The sequence below is a fragment of the Haemorhous mexicanus genome, chromosome 24 (genome assembly GCF_027477595.1).
Source record: "Haemorhous mexicanus isolate bHaeMex1 chromosome 24, bHaeMex1.pri, whole genome shotgun sequence".
NCBI lineage: Eukaryota > Metazoa > Chordata > Aves > Passeriformes > Fringillidae > Haemorhous > Haemorhous mexicanus.
The window spans coordinates 2,100,134-2,113,062 of NC_082364.1; the positions used below are offsets into that span (position 1 = coordinate 2,100,134).

General features: G+C 42.3%; 1 protein-coding gene across 4 annotated transcripts in view; it reads left to right on the plus strand.

Annotated features, from left to right (window-relative positions):
- Positions 1–12,929, plus strand: part of PKNOX2 (PBX/knotted 1 homeobox 2) — a 103,591-nt gene that overhangs the window by 38,872 nt on the left and 51,790 nt on the right. For 2 of the 4 annotated variants that reach the window (XM_059867210.1, XM_059867214.1), the window contains exon 2: positions 12,531–12,596. The exons of the other annotated variants lie outside the window; for them this stretch is intronic. The gene's annotated coding sequence lies outside the window, so the exon portion shown is untranslated. The remainder of the gene's footprint in view (positions 1–12,530; positions 12,597–12,929) is intronic. 4 annotated transcript variants of the gene reach the window in all.

Consider the following 12,929-nt stretch of genomic DNA (forward strand, 5'->3'; position numbering starts at 1 on the left):
ATTGGAAGATGAGTAATAAATATTATTCCAATATATTATGTAATATATATAACATTTATAACTTATATATAACACATATAACATGTATATTATATTATATTAAGTATTGTATGATATAAAATAGATTAATGTATAATCTATAATTGGAATATAAGTAATGAATAGTGTTCTATTATGTAATAGATATTACATAACATTTATAACATATATAACACCTATAACATGTATATTTTATATAACATATATATAACATTAGGTATTGTATGATATAAAATAGATTAATGTATAATCTATAATTGGAATATAACTAATACATATTATCCCAATATATTATGTAATATGTATAACATAAAACATTTATAACATATATAACACATATGACATGAATATTATATATAACATTTATATAACAATTATAATATGTAATACTAGAGAACATCTAAACTTCTATTAATGTAATCTATAACATAAAACATATGTGATATAAAATATATAATATAAGATGCACAGTGGCATTAGGTGATGTGGTGGCCTCCCCCCTCTCCCTCTGCCATAATCATACCTTGAATTTCTGCCTAATTTGGAATAAAACTCCCCCAGATTTATTCTGGATATACACATATATACCATACCCAGCCCTAATTATTCTGATATACACATATATACCATACCCAACCCTAATTCTGGATATACACATATATACCATACCCAGCCCTAATTCTGATATACACATATATACCATACCCAGCCCTAATTATTCTGATATACACATATATACCATACCCAACCCTAATTATTCTGATATACACATATATACCATACCCAACCCTAATTATTCTGATATACACATATATACCATACCCAACCCTAGTTATTCTGATATACACATATATACCATACCCAGCCCTAATTATTCTGATATACACATATATACCATACCCAGCCCTAATTATTCTGATATACACATATATACCATACCCAACCCTAATTCTGATATACACATATATACCATACCCAACCCTAATTATTCTGATATACACATATATACCATACCCAACCCTAATTATTCTGATATACACATATATACCATACCCAGCCCTAATTCTGGATATACACATATATACCATACCCAGCCCTAATTATTCTGATATACACATATATACCATACCCAACCCTAGTTATTCTGATATACACATATATACCATACCCAACCCTAATTCTGGATATACACATATATACCATACCCAACCCTAGTTATTCTGATATACACATATATACCATACCCAACCCTAATTATTCTGATATACACAAATATACCATACCCAGCCCTAATTATTCTGATATACACATATATACCATACCCAACCCTAGTTATTCTGATATACACATATATACCATACCCAACCCTAGTTATTCTGATATACACATATATACCATCCATACCCAGCCCTAATTATTCTGATATACACATATATACCATACCCAACCCTAATTCTGGATATACACATATATACCATACCCAACCCTAATTATTCTGATATACACATATATACCATACCCAGCCCTAATTCTGATATACACATATATACCATACCCAGCCCTAATTATTCTGATATACACATATATACCATACCCAGCCCTAATTCTGGATATACACATATATACCATACCCAGCCCTAATTATTCTGATATACACATATATACCATACCCAACCCTAATTATTCTGATATACACATATATACCATACCCAACCCTAGTTATTCTGATATACACATATATACCATCCATACCCAACCCTAGTTATTCTGATATACACATATATACCATACCCAACCCTAATTATTCTGATATACACATATATACCATACCCAGCCCTAATTATTCTGATATGCACATATATACCATACCCAACCCCAATTCTGATATACACATATATACCATACCCAACCCTAATTATTCTGATATACACATATATACCATACCCAACCCTAATTATTCTGATATACACATATATACCATACCCAACCTATTCACTCCCTTTCCCTTTGAAACCAAGTTCGCCCTTCCAGCGCTACCTGGAAAATCACATTTTCACACATTTGGGAGAAACAGATTCCGCCAGATCCACCTCTGAGCATCCTCCACAGGCAGATTCCCTGCTGGGATGGGGGTCCAGCCTCTCCCCCTGCCCTGGCTGCTGCTGGCTCTGGTATTTATTTAAAACCCCAGCCCCAGGAGCGTGGCCAGCGCGGCCGCTCGATGGTGTTTGCACAAGCCCACTGGGGGCCAGCGAGGGATTGTGGGGCGATGGGAAAGCTGCTCTTTTTCCCAAACTGCACCAAGGAGCTTGCCTTTTGCTTGCTTTTTTCCTGCTTTTCCTTGCTCTGCCCCCACACCTTTCCCTCGCTTTTTTGTTGTTTTGCTTTTCCTCCGCTTTTTCTTGCTTTTCTTTCCTTTTCGCTTTTTCATGCTTTTTTAGCTTTTTGGTTTTTTTTTTAATGTGGAGGCATGCAAGCAGCCAGGCCTCCTCTCCCAGCAAGGAATTCGAGGTGAAAAAACCCCTTTTTGGGCCCACAGGCTTGTTTTTCCGCCAGTTTTGGGGGTTTGGGGGGATATTGCTGCCACAGGAAAGCGTCGCCTGGGTAAGTAAATCCCCGCGGTTGCTTCTCCACCAGACAGAGAGTCCCACTAACATCAACAACGCCCCAAAACTGAGATTTTCCTCAAAATGCAGCAGGATTGTGCCTTGGTCCTCTGGAGAAATGAAATTATGCAGCATTCCTGCTGTTTTGGGAGAAAAGACAGTGGGAATTGTTATTTGTGGCAGCACCAGGGTGCCACGTTGTCTCTGTCACCTGAAGTTTTGCAGCTGGGACTGGGGGGAGTCCAAAGCATCAGCCTGAATTGTGTTTGAAGGAAACTTAACCCTTGGTAAACTGGTTGAGGTTGAACTGATTCAGCTCTTCCAAAGCTCCAGAGACTTGGGACAGTGTTGGAAAAGCATCCAACAAACCCAGAGGCCCCCATGGAAACCCTGCCAGCCCTCAGCACTCCTCTGGTGCTGGCATAAAGCAGTTTTATTGTCCTTGCCAACTAATTAGTTGCAGTAACTCTGATAGTTAACTCTGATTAGATGCAGAAAAACTCAGTTTTTCTGATACTGGGAGGGGATTCCCTCTTCAATTTTTCCTTTGGAAACTCAAGTTTAATGATTGGAATCTTCCTTTGTGGTGAGGAATATTGATGTCCCCTCCTCACTCATGATCCTTTTATTATCACTCAGCTCTGCCTAGCAGAACATTCCCTGTGCTGGTGATCCCAAATTTACTCCTTATTAATGAGTAAAACATGATTTATTTTCCTTTGAGTGTGGCTTTTCCCTACTTGGGCTGAGCAGTTTCACTCAACACCAACTCCAAAAGTTGCATTAAACCTTTTGGAAGCTCTTGCTGCCACTGAGCTGGGGATTCTCTGCCTGAGCATCATTAGCTCTGGGGCCAGATTATTATTATTATTATTATTATTATTATTATTATTATTATTATTATTAAATATTTCTTAACGGATTGCAGTGTATTTTGAGCAAGTAAAGTTAATCTCAGAAGCTTTTTTTTTTTAAAAAGAAAGATGCAGAAATGAATTTTGTATCTCTTGGCCCTGGATGATCAATTCCTTGCCCTGATCCCAGGAATTATCCATGGGGCAGATTCCAAGGCTGGATGGTGAGAGGTGATTCCACAAGCCAGGACTAATTCTTGTTTTTAATTTAAAATTCACTTAGATGATTGAATTAGAGAATAATGTATCTTATTAAATTATAAAATTGTTATTCAATTAGAAAATAATTTCTATTTTAAAATTAACTCTGCATTTCAATTTTAAAATTTATAAATGTATTCCTGACTTGGGGATGCATCCAGCTGTGGGAAAATATCCGTAAGGATGTTAAACCCTGGCAGAGGTCTTGAAATTTAGGTTTTTTTGCTCCCCACCAAAACACAGATGCAAACCCAGGGATTTAAGGATCGAAATTAGTGTAAGGTTTAATTCTGGTATTTTCAAACTCCAGAGTTTATGTTCCCATGGCAACCGGTATTTTTATCCTCTTGGTTCAGCGCTCGTGAGATGGATCTGTTGGGAAATGTTTTCCCTCTGGGACCCACGAAGATGTTGGGGTTGGGTCAGAAGAAACACAGAAATAAATCCCCACCAGCCAATAAGAAGAATATGCAGGAATCTGGAGGTTGTCCCTTCCTCAACAAACCAGAAAAATACAATTTTGGGGATGCTTCAACCCAACAGTCAATGGGTCCTTGTTTCACTCTCAAAATACACCAAAACTTGTGCTGGAAAAATCTCATTTTTCTTTCTCTGTATCGTTGTTAGATTCTCCGTTTTGGGATGAGCTTTATGGGCTGAGTTGGAACTGTAGGAACTGAAAAAATGAGGGAAAATATCCCTAATTTTAAATGCAGTAACATTATCTAGACCCAAAAGAGTCTTTTTCTCTGGGAAATTATTTACATTGAGCTGGTTTTGCTCAGTCAAATCTCATAACCCCTTACTACCTGACATTGTTTGCTGGCTTGGTTCATGTTAGAACAATTTCTCAAGCGTTTCAGATCTGTTATCCGTGGTAATTTTATTTTTTTTTTCCCCACTGGAGATGAACTACTTGGTGGAATTCCTCAAAAAACAGTAAAAATGGGGAAAAAATGGAGATTTTGTGACTTTTCCATAAATGGACTTGCTGGTAGGAACTGATACCTGTGGATTGTGATGGCAAGATGAGATACAGCAGGAGAGAGAAATGCAGATTTCAAGATGGAAAGGACCTGAAAACTGTAGGATTTTGCTCCTAAACCCCCAAATGAGGGGAATTACACTGAAAAAACAATTCCAGAAATTTAGTCAAAATCTAGATTGGCCCAAGGTTACAACCCACTTCCCTTCATATTCAAATCCTAGATATTAATTAATTTTTAATACTCTTTTTCTCCTGTGACCAGGGTGTTCCTAGCATCAACTGACTCCTCAGCGTGGGTGAAAACACTGAATTAAGGAAAAATTACAGATTATTGTGCTGTATTTTTTCTCTTGCCTGACTCAAACAATGCTGTTGGCATAGAAACAGCCTTTTGTGGAAAGGTCACCTGTGTGGAGGGTGGTTGAGGTGTAATTCAAGGAGATTACAGGGGATTAGGCTGCACTTATATTTATATATATATTCTTTTAATAGAGATAGGGTGTGTGCACATCCTCCTGTCCATATATTCATGGACACCTGCATAGCTACATATATATATATTTATATTTATTTAAAGGAAATGTGATGAGGCAGCAATATCCAGGAAGCTTTGCTAAATTAAAAAGTCGATGATGAAGGGGGTGGGGTTTTTTTTCCTGTTTTTTTTTTTTTTCTCTATGTGTTTTTTCCCCTCCCATTTTTTCCCCCTCTCCCTGCCACATGTGGTGGGGTGATATCAGAACCCAGAGCTGCTCCTCTGTGTTTTTCTCTTGGCTTTAATTAAACCTCAGGCAGAGCTGGAAAAATGTGGTGAGACGAGATAATTGCGCTTATTCCCCGTGCGGGGCTGGAGCCTGGGCTGGAAAAAAAGGAGAAAAATAGAAATTTGGAGGAGATGGAAAGGTGATGGAGGGTGGCTGAGCTGCACCATCAGGGATGATGGAGCTGTGAGATTTGGAGCGAGAAACTTGGCTGATAAAAACTACCAAAAGTACCAGTTTTCATCCCATTTTCCAGCTCTATGGCTGCACCCTGCCCCTGGAACCAGAAAAATAAGCAAAAATCTATTTTTTTTTTCTTTACTGTGACTGCCCTGGATTGCTTGTCTTCTATTTGCTTTCTTTTCCAATTTTTTTTCCCCATTTGTTTTTTTTTTTGGTAACGCACGGGCAAGGCAGGAATTTAAAAGGTTAGATCACTGGATGATTGCATTTACATTGCATAAACCCCCACACCCTGTGCACGTGTCCCCTGCAGTGGGGGAAAAACCTCCCAGTTCCATTTCCCCCCCAGTTCCCCAAAACTGGTGGGGGTAAGGTATCATCAGTGCAAAATACAGGGAAAACCCCCCCAAAATTCAAATCCCCCCCAAAATTCAAATCCCTCCCAAATTCTCCTTTTTTAGAGGAGAGAACCATTATTTTTTCAGGCTATTTTCCCCACTATTAAGGAAAATCAGTGCCTTGGAAGTGGTTCTGTGTGGTGGAAAGAGCTTCCTGCACCCTGGAAAGAATTGGCAAAAAACGAGTTCAGAGAGGCTACAATATCAAAAATCTCTTTCTCTTCTCTTGCCATCAAGCTAGAACAGACTGTGGTAGCAAATATTTGGCTCAGATTGCTTTTTGGTGATTACAGCTTGTCAGAAAATATTGTTTGCATCCTAGAGGAAATATTGTATTTTAACTTTGTTTTCATTCCAAGAAGTCAAAATATTGATTTATATATATGTATATATTTTTTTTTAAATTTTTTTTTCCTTTCCATGGTAAAATTCCAAAAGCATTTTCTGTTTGGACACATGGAAGCAAAAAACTATCGGCACCGTCTGCAGACGTGAAATGTTTTGACATTTTAAAATGTTAGTTTCCAATTGACATTTCAGCATAAAATAGCATTAAAATGGCACCGAGTGAAGCTGTTGATTCAAACCAAAAATTAAATTTCATTGAGGCATTTCAAAACTGAATGTTTTCCTCCATTCTGAACTAGCACTTGGGGAAAAGGAGCATTTATTGCTGAAGAAATAAAATATTTCTCCCCAGTTTTTGGTATTAAATAGTCCTGACCCACTTGGCTGTAGGGTGGTGGTCACTGCACTGGGCCACCCTCAGCTGCCCCCTTAGGTAGGGATGAGACAGCAAAGAGGGGATTTGTCCATCTAAATGCAGTTTTGGATAAATCACCTTGTATTCCTTAGGCAAAAAAAAAAAAAAAAAAAAAATCCCCAAATAATTCACATCAACTGAAAAAAAAACCCCAAAACTTGCATTTATTGCCACATTGGTTGGTGGCCAGTGGCACGGGAGGTGGGATTTGCCTATTCAGCAGGGAGCAGCTGTGTAGGAGATCAGCCAATAATGTCTCATCAGAGAGCTGAAAAGCTGCAGCAAGCCTCAGAATCACTTTTATTTCTCTCAGCCCTTGCAGCTTCCATTTCATGGGAAAGCAGTGGGGGCAGACTTGGAGCCCTGTGTCTGGTGTGGCGAGTGGATTGTGCTTCAGCAGCTCCCAGTTTCTTAATGAACTCAGTTCCTCGTTTGATTTCAGTTGTTCGTTTGGCAGGTCACGGTTTGGAGCAGGGTTTGGACATCTTGGAGGATCCTCTGGGGAAAGCAGGCATTGGGGAGGGGAAGGCAGGGAGGGATCTGCAGGGTGTGGTGATTTCCATCTGATGCTGGTGGAAAGGTTGGAGGAAGGTGCTCTCCTTTCACTCCTCTGGCTTGGAAGTGGTGGGGAAGATCTTCTAGTGAGGGTTTTGGTTGGAGAAACAGCATTTCTGAATGCCCAAAAGGTGGTGACCTTCTGCAGCTGGAGAAGGTGGAAGAAGGTGTTGCTCCTTCTCGTGGTTCTTCTTTTGTCACCCCAAAAAAGAAAAACAAACCCCTCCTGGTTTGGGCTTGGGTCCTCTGGAGGTGCCACTCAGCCCCTCCAGGGGAAATCCTCACTTTTCTTCCCTGAGATGTTTTTACCCTCTGACATTTTCTCACAGACTGCTCCTCCTGGAATAGACCTCGCAGCCTCTTTCCACAAGTTAGAACTAAGAAATATTGAATAAAGAGGAAATTTAGGCTTTGGGGAAAATTCCATGTGAAGAATTGCCATTTCCACTGGGTCACACAATGGCTCTTTAGAAAGATCTCAAGTTTGACCAGAATTGATGGCCAAAGCTACCACTGCAGAGTGTGCTTTCCACCCAAATTGCCAAACGAGGTTATAATTAGTCTCTGGAGATTTCTTTCAATATCTGAAATCACTTAATAGTAGCATTTGATTTTTATGGCAGCCTTTAGGCAGTTGGCTTGAGTCCTGCTTCTGCACAGCATAGTCATCAATGCAGGGCTGGGTCTTCTCTGCAGGATCAACAGTTTACTCATTGCCTGTGTAGTCATTAACTCAGGGCTGGTCTTTGAAGGGTTAATTGATGTGTTACCTGCTGCTCTTGTAGCCATCAGTGCAGAGCTGGGCCTTCTCTGAGGGGTCAATGTTGATGTTGTTTAAAATCTGCTCAAAATGTGTCAGTAAGGGTTTCATAGCCACAGTTCCTGGGGGAAGTAGAGCATCTATTTTTGAATTCTTTCCACAATTTGCCCTTTTCTTGCTTGGAATTTGACTAAAAATAAGGAAATTCTCAAATTGCATTGGGAAGAAAGTATTGCACAATGATGGTCCAGGAATGTCTTAATGTTGAATTCTTGGGCATGAACGTTATGGCTTCCATTTGTTTTCTTTCAGTATTAATTAACATGAATTAATGTGTCAGTGCTGTGGGTTGATACCACACCTGACACTCCACAGAGTAAATGCCATATCCACGCATGCTCTTCAGCTGCCAGCTTTCATTTTGATGGGAAAAATCCCCAAAACATGCATCTTTCCATGAGAAATGTCTGATTTCCTGGAACTGCATTTCTCATGGAAGACCTCTGATTTTTCAGCTGTGCCCCGAGCACGGACATTGGCAGTAACAACTTGTACCAAGGACTACTGATCACATGCAGCTCAAATCCATCACAGCCTTCCTGCAGGCTATTAATACTTTATTAACTCCATTTAAACTCTGCCTTAATGCTCCTGGTGTGACAAGTGGCTCTGCCTAGAAATTATTAAGAAAAGACAGTTTTTAATCGAATTATGGAGTAGTGCTGGGACATGTGTGCAGCCCTCACTGTGCCCTGAGTAGCCACATTTCTGCAAATATTCTGTGTACATTTTATGCAATGGAATATTGGATCTGGGGGGATATGCTCCCAAACTATCCCTGGAAAAGAAGTGCTTCTCAGGAGGCTGTTTCCAGCTGAGCCAACCCAAAGCCTGGGGTTTTGCATGAGCAACCAAAAGAGGACTGGATTTTGCAGGGGTGAATATTTGAATCTGAATGTCTAAGAGTAACTCTGGTCAGGGGAAGACCCTGAGTTTTAGAAATCTATTCCCATCACAGGAAGAGAAGAGTTTTTCTGGCCTGTTCCTACCTGTGGGGAAACTCAAAGTTTGGATGGTGAAAAATTTTGCACTGCTGGAAGATTAATGCCTCAGAGATGGGAACTTATATTTGCTCTTATTGCTGCTCCCCTTATTCAATCTCAAGCTCTCCCTCCCTGCCTGAACACAGAAAAATACTTCTAAAATTCATTTTCTGCTCCTCTTTTCACTTTGCTGTGATGGTTTTTTTTGTCTCTCATTGGTCCCTGAGTATGGAGAGTCAAGGCAGGACATTAATATTGATGCTGACCTCGGTTATTGGGAGCTGCATTTCCGAGTGTGCCAGCAGCATATAAATACAATTACTGGGTAATTAGTGAGCCCCAAGCTGAGGCTGGATTGAGCAGGGCTCCATGTCCTACTTTTGGGATTGGGCTTGGGTTTTTTGTATTGGGCTGTTGGGGTTTTGCCCCAAGAAAAATCCAAAAATTTTGGAAATGGAAATCCCAACTCAGAAGCACTTGGATGCTCAATGAAAGAGAAAGAAGCAAAACAGAGAGGAAAAAATGGAAGAAAAAGTACCTTCCAAGGCTTTTCATTTTTTGAAAACCTCCTGTACTTGAAATACAAAATAATAATTTTTTAGCATCTTATTATTTTTTCTTTTTAGTTGTTTCTGTCCTTTCTTGCTGGATTTCTTGGTTTGCAATTTCTCTTCCCATGCCCCACTTGAATTTTACTCCTCTGGTGCTATAAAAGTTTGGAAAAGCTTCAGTGTTGCCAAAGGGCAAATGCAGCCAGGATTCTCTGGTTGGATGCACCTGAAAAATGGATACTCCTTGCATTCCCCACTCTCCAGCCCTTTCTGGACACAGAAAACCCTTTTATTTTATTGTCTCCCCCATTCACTTCTCCCCAATAAATACAAGAAGGGTTTTCCATCCAGAGGTGGGGAGACATCCCCAGGGTCACCAGATCCTTCCCTTTACCCCATAGTGTGGCTTTGATTGAAACACCATGTGAATAATTTAGGGGTGTTTTGCATCTTTTATACCTCTGAACTTCCACTAAAAGGGGTTTTGAGTTGCTGCTGCTGGCGAAACAGCATCTGAAGGTGAACAGCCCCTGAATTTTGCATGAGCTAAAAGGGCTGTGAATGGGGAGCTGGGCTTTGCCTCTGAAGTCAGGGGGGTTCAATGCATGAATTTCATGAATTAGCAGGGGAGGAAAGCAGTGGCTCCCTGCTTTGGGGGGTGAATCCCTGCAGCTCCCTGGGCCTCAGGGATCGTGGCAGGTTTGGCATCACTGCACTCAGGGTTGCAACCCTAACTTCTGGCCCCGTGTTACTGTCCCCCCTTTCTTTTTTACCTGCAGCTCAGTTGCCAGCTTTCCCTCTACATGGAGATGTTTTGGGTCAAATCATCCCATTTTCAGACCTCCTCACTGGCTGAGGCTTTGAATAGTTTTTCTAGGAGGAGATGTACCCTCGTTAGTGGCTCCCCAGAGGGAGCACTCCTGTTTCCCCCTGCTTCTGGGGGCTCACAGAGCACTTCAGTGGCACTGAACTGACAGAGGGGAGGTTTAGTATCAGAAAGAAGTTGTTCCCTGGGAGGGTGCTGAGGCCCTGGCACAGAGCAGCTGTGGCTGCCCCATCCTTGGAAGTGTCCAAGGCCAGGCTGGACAGGGCTTGGAGCAGCCTGGGACAGTGGGAGGGGTCTTTGCCAGTCACAGGGAATTGGGAGAATCTTTAAGATCCCTTCCAACCCAGACCATTCTGGCATTCTCTGATTCTCTCACTTCTTTCAGAGCTGACTGGCTCCCAGTGCTGCATGAGCAGCAATATGTGGGCTTGACAGGGTGCCTGTGTCAAGCTGCTGGAAAAGATTTTAAATTCCCCAATAATTTCTTTTCCGCAAAACAAATGAATCTTCCAAGGGCCTTTCCTCACAGTTGCTAAGCCATTTAATTTATCTGAGTCATTTACAATTTGTGATGGGCCTGTTAATAGCCTGATGTGGGGATCAACATCACTTAGATGTGGGGGTTGTTTTCTTTCTTTTTTTCTTTTTATTCTTTTTTTTTTTTTTTTGGCCTTTTGGGTTTTAATTTCTTGCTGGATTTGCCCCCAGAGGCACAAAGCTGTGTTTGGAAAACGTCAGCTCTGTCTCCCCAGCCCCTTTGTCATGCTGGTGCAGCTCGGGCTGAAAGCACAAACCACAGCCCACCCATGGGGACGTGCTGCCCTGCTACTACTTAACTGCTTCAAAGTACCTGTCTGTGATATGAAACATGCCATAAAATGAATATATTCCAGATGTCCCAGCGAATTTCCCCTCAGCTCCGCGATCCACCTGAAGGCAGTGCACGCAGCGAGGTTCCTTGGTCCCTGCTGCCTCTCTCGCTGCCAGAGGAGCACAGTGCTGGCTCCTTTGGGGCTGCCCTTTGGGAGGTGGCCATTACCAGAGCAGGGTGATGACCCCAGGTTCTGCTCCGTGCAGTGTGGGGTGAAGATTTCAGCCACCGATGTCCCAGGGGGTGCTTGCCCTCCACGGGACTGGGGGAGGTGGGGTTTGCATCCTGAGGTTCAGGGGTCTTTGTCCTGGAGGGGATTTCTCTCCCCATTCTTGGGTGGGGGTTCCCCATCCTCGGGGTCTGCAGAATCTCTGTCCTCAGGGCTGTGAGGGTCCTCGGGTTCTGAGGCTCTGCATGGTCAGGGTTGGTGGATCCCCATACTCAGGGTTAGGAGCTCACTCCTTGAAGTTTGTGGGTCTCTATCCTTGGGTTTTGGAGACCTCCATCTGCAGGGTTGGGAGATCCCTTTCCTTGTGGTTGGGGGAATTCCCAGCCTTGGGGTTGGGTGGATTCTTCCTTGTGTTTTGTGGAGCTCCATCCCTGAGCATCTTCACCTTCAGAGTTGGGAGCGTATCTCCATTTTTGGGATATGAGGATCTTCTTCCTTGAGTTTGGAGCAAAATCTTCAACTTTGGGGCTGGCAGATACATCTGGGGTTGGCAGACCTCCATCCCTGAAGGTTCTCCATCTCCAGGTCTGGGTGATCTCCACCCATGTCTGTCCATGGAGGGAGGACCTCTGTCCTCCATCCTGGGTGAAGCCATGACCCACAGCCTCCTCCACACCACAACTCCCACGTTGCTCAGGGACTACCTTGGACAGGCAGCTGCTGGTTTGGGATGATGGGCACCTCTGTGAGCAGAGCAGGCTCCCAACCTTCCAGCCACTCAGCAAATGTGGCTCTAATTTATTTAAAACCTTCAGAGAGATCACGTTGGGGTGTGTGTTTGCTGCTGAATTGGGTATTTCCAGGAGACACAGCCAGTAATTCCCTTGATGTGCTCTGTGTAGGTCCTGGCTGGCTGGGAGGACCATGGAAAAGCTGGAATAACACCCATGTAGAAGGCAATGAAGAAGGTACAAAAGCTAAAATTTCTGTTCATGGCTAATACGTTGCATGGCACTAATTAATTTTTAAACAGCCTCGCTGGGGACCTCATTGCTAAAACATGATGTTTTCTTCTCTGGAACTGCAACTGTTAACTCCAACAAAGCAGAGGAAAGTCAGGAAGGATGAGGAGCCACAGGTCCATTAGGCTGCACCTGAGTTGCCTGACCTGATGGCCACTGTGCCTGGGGGAGGCTCTGTCACACCCCTCTGAAGGGATTTTTTTGGGCTGGGGAGTCAAATTCAGCTTCCTGGGAGTGCAGAAGTGTTGTCTGAGCTGAAAGCATGCTGGGAGGAAAGGG